Here is a 9,512-nt window from a genome sequence, read left to right as displayed (position 1 = left end):
CCTCTTTTTAAAGGTGTTATTTTCCTCAGTATTTTTTTTTTGATCTCCTTTAGCAAGCTGCTAACTCACTTTTCAAATTCTTCTATTTCCTGAGACCAGTTTAAGTTGACTTTGGAGGCACTGGAGGCAGGGGTCTTAACTTCCTGTGATAGTATGCCTTTTTCTTCCTCATTCAAAAGGATGGGAGGAGATACCTGTTCACCAAGAAAGTAACCTTCTATAGTCTTATTTTTTTTTCCCTTTTTTGGGCATTTTCCCAGCCAGTTACTTGACTTCTGAATCCTCTGTCTAGAGGATGGTCCTATTGCACCTCCTCTCCCTAAGGCTGATTGGACTCAGCTTCTCAATTCCTGCAGGACTTTGGGTGGGGGTGGGGCTGTCACTCAGGGCTGAGGTTTAGATCAGCTATTCCAGGTCACCTGCCATCACCTGGGGCTATTGTTCCTGTTCCCCTCTCGCCTAAATGGGAAAGCCTTCCCACACTGACCTTTGGAGCTTTTTTTGTCCCTTGCAGGTTGAGGGATCTGGGACCCTCCCTGCTGGGAACTCTGCCCTGGAGGCCTCTTCAGGTCTTGTTCCTCCCAGTGCTATGTGGCTTGGGCTGGGCTCGTTCAGTTCAGCCTCCCATGAGATAGACTTTTCCTATCAGCCTTTCAGGTTACCTTTGCCTGGAAACCTCTTTCACTCTGTCATTCTGTGGCTTCTGCTGCTCTAGAATTTGTTGACAGTCATTTTCTACAGGTATTATGTGGGCTTTGGGGGAAGTGCTAGAGAATGTGTCTTTCTACTCTGCCAACTTGGCTCCACCCCTCCAAAGCACACTTATTAACATGAGGGTCTCCCAAGGCTGTCTTGAGACTGTTTCTATTTTCCCTCTGTATCACCTGCTGATTTCATCAGTTCCCATGGGTTTGATTATAATTCTATATAGATTATTTATATATACATATTCTATATAGATTATATAGGTCTATATATCAAGTCCTAATATCTCTCCTGAGCTCCACTCATGCATCATCAATTTCCTTTAGCCAATAATATTGGGTATTTCTTAGACATCTTAAATTCAGCGTGTCAAAATAGAAGAAAAGCATCTTCCCACTCAAACCCTCCTACATTCCCAGATACCCTATTACTAGTGAGAATGCCTCCATCCTTCTAGTCACTGAGGTTTGCCACCTCAGTATCATCCTTAACTCCTCACTTCCACTTATCCCATAGATCCAATATGGCATCAATTCTTATTCCTTCTACGTTCTACTTTCACCTTCTACCTTTAGTGACTCATACAATCAGTAAAGTAATGCAGACCATCATCAGTTGCATCCTGTCCCTTCTTTTTTAAAGCTACCTACCTGATCCCCTACCTTAAGTCTTTCCCTATTCTAATCCATCATCCACTCAGCCGTAATTTTCCTAAAGTGTAAATCTGATCATGTCACTCTTCTTCCTTCCCACCCCCTACTACTGAAAAACACACTGGTGGCTCCATATTACCTCCAACATCAAATATAAAATGCCCTGCTTGATATTGAAAGATCTTTACCACATGGCTCATTACTGCTTTTTTCATTTTCCTGCACTTTATTCCTCCACATACTCTGTGATCTAGCAGAAGGATCTTATTTGCTAATCCTCACATGTGACATTTCATATTTTTAAACTCCATGTCTCTAAACTGGGCTTCCCTCATTTCTATAATTTTTTCTCTCTTCAACTCTACCTTTAAGTTCACTTGTCTTTCTTCTCAAATCTCACCTTCTTCAACAGTTTTTTTCTCTCCCACTCCTGGCACCTTCCCTCTGAGACTACCTTCCTTTTACATTGTGTATATCTTGTATGTACATAACCATTTTCATTTTGAGATTCCCATTAGAATGTAAGTTCCACAAGGGTGGACACCTTCTTATCCCTAGTGGTTAGCATAATGCATGCTGTTTATATATAAATATGTATAAAAATACATTTGAATAAATACTTGCTCTCTAGAATGCCTCCTCATATCTATCAGATTTGCTAACATGATGGAAAAGGAAAATGATACATGTTGGAAGTGTGGAAAAATACGGAAACTAATGCCCTATTGGTGGAATTGTGAACTAGTCCCACTATTCTGGAGAAAAAATTTGGAACTATGATCTAAAAGGCTATCAATTTGTATGCCCCACTACTAGGGGATCTAGTGAACAAAGGAAAAGGAAAAGAACCTATGTACTCAAAAAATGTATAGTATTTTTTTGTGGTGATGAAGAATTGGAAATTGAAAGGATACCTCTTAATTGGGGAACAGTTGAACAAGTTGTGGTATATGATTGTGCTGGAATACTATTGTGCTTTAAGAAATAATGAGGATGATAGCTTCAGAGAAACCTAGGAAGACCTATATGAGTTGATATTAAGTGAAGTAAACAGAACCAGGAAATCACTGCATACAATAACAGAAATATTGTAAAGGATGATCAACTATGAAAGACTCCCTACGTTAATCAATACAATTATCTGAGATATTTCTGAAGGTCTCATTTTGGAAAAATGCTATCCACTCCCAGAATAGAACTGATGAACTTAAAGTGTAAATTGAAGTATAATTTTTCACTTAAAAATTTAAATAAACCAACTAAATTAAAAAAAGTTTTTTTGTTGTTAATGTTGTTATTATTGACCTAGAAAAAAATCATTATGTAGGGCCTTAAAAATAAGGATTTGAATAAATCCTGAACCAAAACAGAACACTGAACTTAAGAAATATCAGGGAGTCCCAGACTAATGGGGGGCATATGTGCATTCATATGTGTATGAGTATATGATATACTTCCTATACATAAGTCATATTTCAATGCAAAAATGGTGATGTATAACATATTTACTTTAGAACTGATGGTATAGCAGAGAGAGTGCTGGACTTAGAGTTAGGAAGATCTGAGTTTATCAGGAAGATCTGACTTCAAATCTGACCTTAGATGCTTACTGTGATGTACAAGTAATTTTACCTCTGTTTGCCTCAGTTTCCTCAACTAAAAATGGGGACAATAATAGCACCTAGTTTGAAGTATTGTTGTGAGGATCAAATATTTCAAAAAAGCATTTAGTATAGTGCTGGGACAGAATAGAAGCTATATAAATGTCTATTCCCTTTTATATTTGTTGTTGGAGGTAATATGGCACCACTAGCATGTTTTTGCATAGTTGGGGGTGGGAAGGGAGAAGAGTGACATGATCAGATTTACACTTTAGGAAAATTACTTTGGTAGCTGAGTGGAGGATGAATCAGAAGAGAGAAAGACTCAAGACAGGGAATCAATTAGATGACTTAAAAAAAAAAGTCCAGTTGTGTTACCACTGATAATACTGATTTGAGGATCCTGTTCTTAATTCCAATTCTTTCCCTACAAACTGATCTGGTAACTAGGTCATTGAAAGTTCTTTTTTTATCCCAAAAGTGTTAGGGATGAGATCGTTTAATGCTCATGGAAAGACAGGGGCAATGGGTTGAATGAAGGAGGTCTTGAAATGATTGGGATACACACACATATTACTGAAGGGACATTCTTATTAGTTTGCAAAGCCTTTTCCCATTGTTTCCCCTGAAATTTCTTGAAATGCAAAAGAAGCAATTCATAATGCAACTGTCTTAAAGCAGAGCTGCTGCTCCTGGTGTCTTTTTAATTTGCTTACGGAGAACCCCATAGACCTGTCACTGTTAATCTCATTTCAATATGTTCTGTTCAAATTGGGCTGTTCATATTTTTCCACTCAGCTTCAGCACCAATTGCAATATGCACTATATTTTACACAGAGGCACGAGCTTAAGGACTAGGCAAATGTGACATCATCAGTCCTTTGTGTTGGCCACTTGTTTCTCTGGCAAACATCAGGTATTTATCATTTTTAATGTGAACAATTTACTGAACACAGTCACTTCATTTCATTTCCAACATTGAGAATTCCACCTAAAGCAGAGCTTGTAGATGTCATCAAAATTAAGTCTCCCCCTAAAGTGCTTGCAATGTACACAGTTTGGGATGAGAGACAGTGGCTCATTTGCATACACTTTACTAAAATCCTCTAAGTAAAACCCAAACTGATTGGTCTTCTGACTTCTGCACCCTGCCCAGGGCATTCCATTACCTGCATTCAATTCTCCTTATAAGTCTGCAAACTTCTTGTTTTTGATGTACCATGTGAATTACTGAGGCCATGGATACCCATAAGGCATCACATTTTCAAAGTCATTCTAAAAGCTTTATTTTTTTTAAAGGTTTTGTACTAACATCCCCCTGCTGAGGTTAGAGTTAATTCCAATTACTGAAACCTGAGTTGAAGATCATGTTTGCCAAATGCACAGGTGTGGCTGTCCATGGCAATGTTAAATTATGTAAAGACTAGTTCCTAAGTTAAATTAGTACTGCCCTTTCTCCCAGGTATTCAAATGTAGCAACTGGAGAAATAGGAATCCAATTAATATGTTGACAAGTTTAGGAGTAAAATACTTTACTTTGGGGGTAAAGGCAGTGTTTTTGAATCTTATTTGCTTATCAGAGGTCTTTCCACATGTCTACTGGAAGCCAAAGATAGAATGAGCTTTGCTATAAGCTCTGATATCCAGCAATCTGATTTAAACGACATGTAATTTTTGATCTAGACTTTTAGGTAGCCAAATGGCACAGTAGAGAGAGTGCTGGACCAAGTCAGGAAGACCTAAGTTCAAATCCAATCTAGGACCTCTTCTAGGTGTGTGAACCTGGCAAATCATTTAATTTCTGCTAACCTCAGTTTCTCAGTTGTAAAATGCGGATAACAATACTCACCTTATAGAGTTGTTGTGATGATTGAAAGAGATAATGTTTGTAAAGAACTTGCCACATAGTAGTGACTGTATAAATACTGATTTTCTTCCCTATAATCTAGTTATAATGAGGTATTCTCTGTTTACAACATAGAAGGCAGAATGGCATGTCTCCTATCACCACGTAAATCAAATGACTTCTAAAAGGGAAAAAAAAAATTCTAGCCAGTAGTACCTCTCCGGGACCTCTGCAGTTTCCATATTAATACTTGGGTCTATGGTTGAGCAGAGACAGACCTGCTTGCTACCACCACCTACTCACTGGGAAAATTAGGACAAGTCCACATTTCATTATTTCTCTGGGAAATGGGATTAATGTATGGATTAAATACATTTATCAATCAGATCAAAAGATATGTGAACATTTATATCATCTAGACCCCTAAGGAAAGACAAATGACATTTGTCTCCTGTATGCATCCCATTCAAATGGAGGACACATTTCTAGTATTGGGTTATCTTCATTTCCTCAACACTGCTAAACAAACAAAAACATAACAAGATAAATCCATTTATTCTAGGCTAATAATTAAGCTTTCTAGAAAAAGAGACTGAAAGAAATATGTTTGATGGCAAATGATCATGCCTGCTTAAATTTTCCTAAGCCTGTTTTTTCATTTACAGAATAACTCTTGTACTACCTACCTCACTGAATGTTATGACTATTAAATGATATTATAGATTTAAGATACATTATAAAATGAATATATAATGCATATTTTAGAGTTATTTTTACCTGAAAGAGGTACATAATTTGAGTAACATTATTTTGACATAGTTGAAATAGAATAGCTTAGAGTTCATTTTGCCTGAAAACTAGGGCTAAACCAAAATATAGGGTGTTAGTAGGATTTGAAGTATAATTAAAGGTGTCCCTGTCCAAAACTACTGACTTGTCACAAGTCTTTAGTTATTTTTTTAGCTTTAGGCTGAGGAAATTTATCTAAAATGCAAGTATACCGTGAGGGCAGGGTTTACTTAGTCATTATCACCCATTATCATATTACAATGAAAATCATGCAGCAGAATGGATAAAAAGTTGACCTATAGTCTGGAAGATGTGAGTTCTTGTCTCATCATTGACACGGGCCGTTTATGTGATCCAGGACAAATTACTTAAACTCTCAGTTACCCAGGAAACTATAAGTTTTATCAGTAGAGGAATGTCCTTGTTAGAATTCCCTATAAAAATGAATCAGAGTTCAGACTTTTCTTTCCCTGATATCAAGTCATGATTGACCACTAAATTTTTTTACTCATTGCTCCTCATTCACCACTCTGACATCAAGGCTAATCTCTCTTCCATATGACAACCCTTAAAATAATGGAAGGCAATTATCATATTCTCCAAACTACATGAGATTTTTCCCTATAGGCTAAATATACCTATTTGAAAGAATATGAGTTGAAAAGGTCCTTTGTGGACCAATGAATACCTCAAAAGGAATTCCTTTTACACTAGTCTTTCTCTTTGGATACCTCCAAGGAGTGGAAATCACTTTTCTCAGAAATAGCTCTAATTAATTGTGGGCAAGTTTTTTTTTTTTTCCAGTCAACCTAGATATGCCTTTCTATAAATCCTACCCATTGCTCTGTTCTTCCCTTTGAAGAAAAATGAAACAAATATATTTTCCCATTACACTACAACACACACACACACACACACACACACACACACACACAACCCCCAAAACTGTTTAGATGCTCAATGATAGCTGTCACAACCTTAAGTCTTCAGATTTCTTGCCTCTGGTTCCTCTGATTGTTCTTCATTTGATATATCCTCAAGACCTCTCAGAATCCCAGTTGTCCTCTTTGAATGTGCTACAGTTTTTATGTGTCCTTCCCAATGTATGGTGCCCCAAACTGAACACAATACTCTCACTAGGTTCTGACAATGGAAGAGTAAACTAGAATGGTTGCCTCCCTTGTTTTGGAAAATGTACCTCACTTAATGCAGCTTATCACATTTGCTGTTTTTGCTACAATCCTGAACTCTTGGCATACTGAGCTCTTTTTTCTTTTCCTTTAGGCAGAAGGGATGAGTAGGTCCGTACCCATATTTTATCAGTGTGGTGAGCTCCCAATATGAAACTCCTTCTACTTACTTTGATCAGTTTGTTCTAGCTTAGCAGATTGATAAAAACCTCAAAGTTTCCCAAGGAGATGCTTTTCATACAAGTAAAGAGAGATATAAACAATTAGAGAAATAATAATTGCTCGTGAGTAGGCTAAGCCAATATAATAAAGTGGCAACTATATTTTATTTAATTTGCTCATTCTAGGGCATATCAACCTAGCAAAGAATTACTTTATGGAACTAGAAAAAATAGCAAAATTCATTTGCAAGAACAAAAAATAAATAATATCAAGGGAAACAATGAAAAATAATACAAAAGAAGGAAGTTTAGTAGTAGCAGATTTGAAACTAGATTACAAAGTGGTACTTATGAAAACAATCTGATAATGTTTAAAAAGTAGAGTGATGAATCAGTGGTATAGATATGGTACATAACACACAGTAGTAAATAACCATAGTAATCTTGCATTTGATAAATCCAAAAATCTAAGCTTTGTGGGCAAAATCTTAACATTTGACAAAAATCGTTGAAAGTGAAGATCAGTTTGGCAGAAACTAGGCATACACCAACATGTCACAATGTAAACTATGATAAGGTCAGAATTGGTACATAATTTAGACATAAAAGGTGGTATTATAAGGAAATTAAGGAACATGTGAAAATTTAACTGTCAGAGATCCAAGAACAAGAAATAGAGTCTCATAGTAAGAATGATTATATGAAATTAAAAGATTTTGCACAGTCCAGATCAATGCACCCAGAATTAGAAGGAAAAATAGGAAGTTGTTAAAAAAAATACAGTTTCTCTGATAAAGGTCTAACACATAGGGAACTGATCCAAATTTATAAAAAATAAGATCCATTCTCCAACTGATAAATAGGCAAAAGATATGAACAAACAGTTTGCACATAAAGAAACCAAAGCTATCAATAGTTACATGAAAAAAACTCTAACTCACTACTGATTAGAGAAATGCAAATTAAAACAATTTTGACATAACACCTCACACCTATTAGATTGGCTAACATGACAATAGTAAATGCTGGTAGGGATGTGGAAAATAGGAACACCAATGTCCTGTTGGTGGAGTTGTAAACTTGTCCCATCATTTTGGAGAAAAATTTGGAACTATGCCCAAAGGGTTTTACAATGGTGCACACCCTTTAACCAAGCAATATTACTCCTTGGTCTGTATCCCAAAGAAATCAAAGAAAAAGGAAAAGGACTCCTATGCACAAAAATATTTATAGCTTTTTATTGTAGTGTCAATTAAGAATTAAGGAGTTGTCTATTAATTGCAAAATGGTTGAATAAATTGTGGTAAATTATTGTGATGGAATTCTGTTGTGCTATAAGAAAAGATGACGGGGATGGCTTCAGAAAAATTGGAGGAGACTTATAGGACCTGATGGCAAGTGAAGTGAGCAAAATCAGGACAATATTGGACACAGTAACAGCAATATTGTAATGATCAAATGTGAAAGACTTAGCTACTCTGATCAATACAATGATCCAAGACAATTGCAAAGGACTCATGATGAAAAAGACATGCTTTTCACCTCCAGAGAGAGAAAAAATGACCTCTGAAGGCAGAATAAAAAATTCTCGTTTACTGTCTTTGTGTTTCTTGATTTTATTTATTTGTTTGTTTGTTTGTGGGGGCAAGGAGAGAACTCGGAAATCAGTTTAAAAAAATGTCAAAAATAAACAATTAATTGAAAAGAAAAATATTTCCCTGGGAGTACACAGGCAGCATACCTTAGAGGTAGACTTGAATTAAGGTCTTTCTACTTTCGAGACCAATTCTCCATATTAAGCTTGCAGTCCACTAAAGCTCCCAGATCTTAAACTAGTCAACATATTAATTAGATTCCTAAATGTTTAATTGCCAAATTTTGAATAGCTAGGAGGAAATGGGGAAGTAATTCAACTGATGGGCTAACTTAAATCAACTTAAAATTATGGTATTTGAGTTAGCAGCTCCACTTTGCCACTTTGTACTTTGTGCTTATTACTACCAATTTCCTAATCTATAAAATGAAGGGGTTGGACTAAATGGCCTCTCTAGCTCTAGCAATATGATTTTATGAAATGGCTCATCCTGTACTTATCAAGATGATTTTTAAAAAACTTAATGATTTAATTTTATACTTTTCTTTTTTAAATGCCATCTTATTAAGCTCTTTTTCATGACATCCATTCTAGATCCTTTTTCATTCTACCATGTCAGTTATTTTGTCATATAAAATTTGATAAATATGACTGTTTTGTCTTTATTAAAGTTGCTGGTCAAGATGTTAAACAGCTCAGGGCTATAAACAGATCCTTGACGTCCTACTCTAGAGACCTCTTTCCAAGTTGACAATAAACCGTTTAAATATGAAGATTCATAGACCACCAAATCTGCCTAATTAAATTAATATTTAGTCTTCATCTCTCAATATCATCTATAAGAACAGCATGATAGACTGTGTTAAAAGTTTTGATAAATGATAACCATAACATATCCCTGCTGAATGAATAAAGGAGCATCTATTAAGCACTTATTATAAGCCAAGTACTATGCTCATCTACTAATCTAGTT

This window comes from Notamacropus eugenii, chromosome 1 (assembly GCF_028372415.1).
Source record: "Notamacropus eugenii isolate mMacEug1 chromosome 1, mMacEug1.pri_v2, whole genome shotgun sequence".
Lineage (NCBI taxonomy): Eukaryota > Metazoa > Chordata > Mammalia > Diprotodontia > Macropodidae > Notamacropus > Notamacropus eugenii.
Note: the sequence above shows the minus strand (reverse complement) of the source record.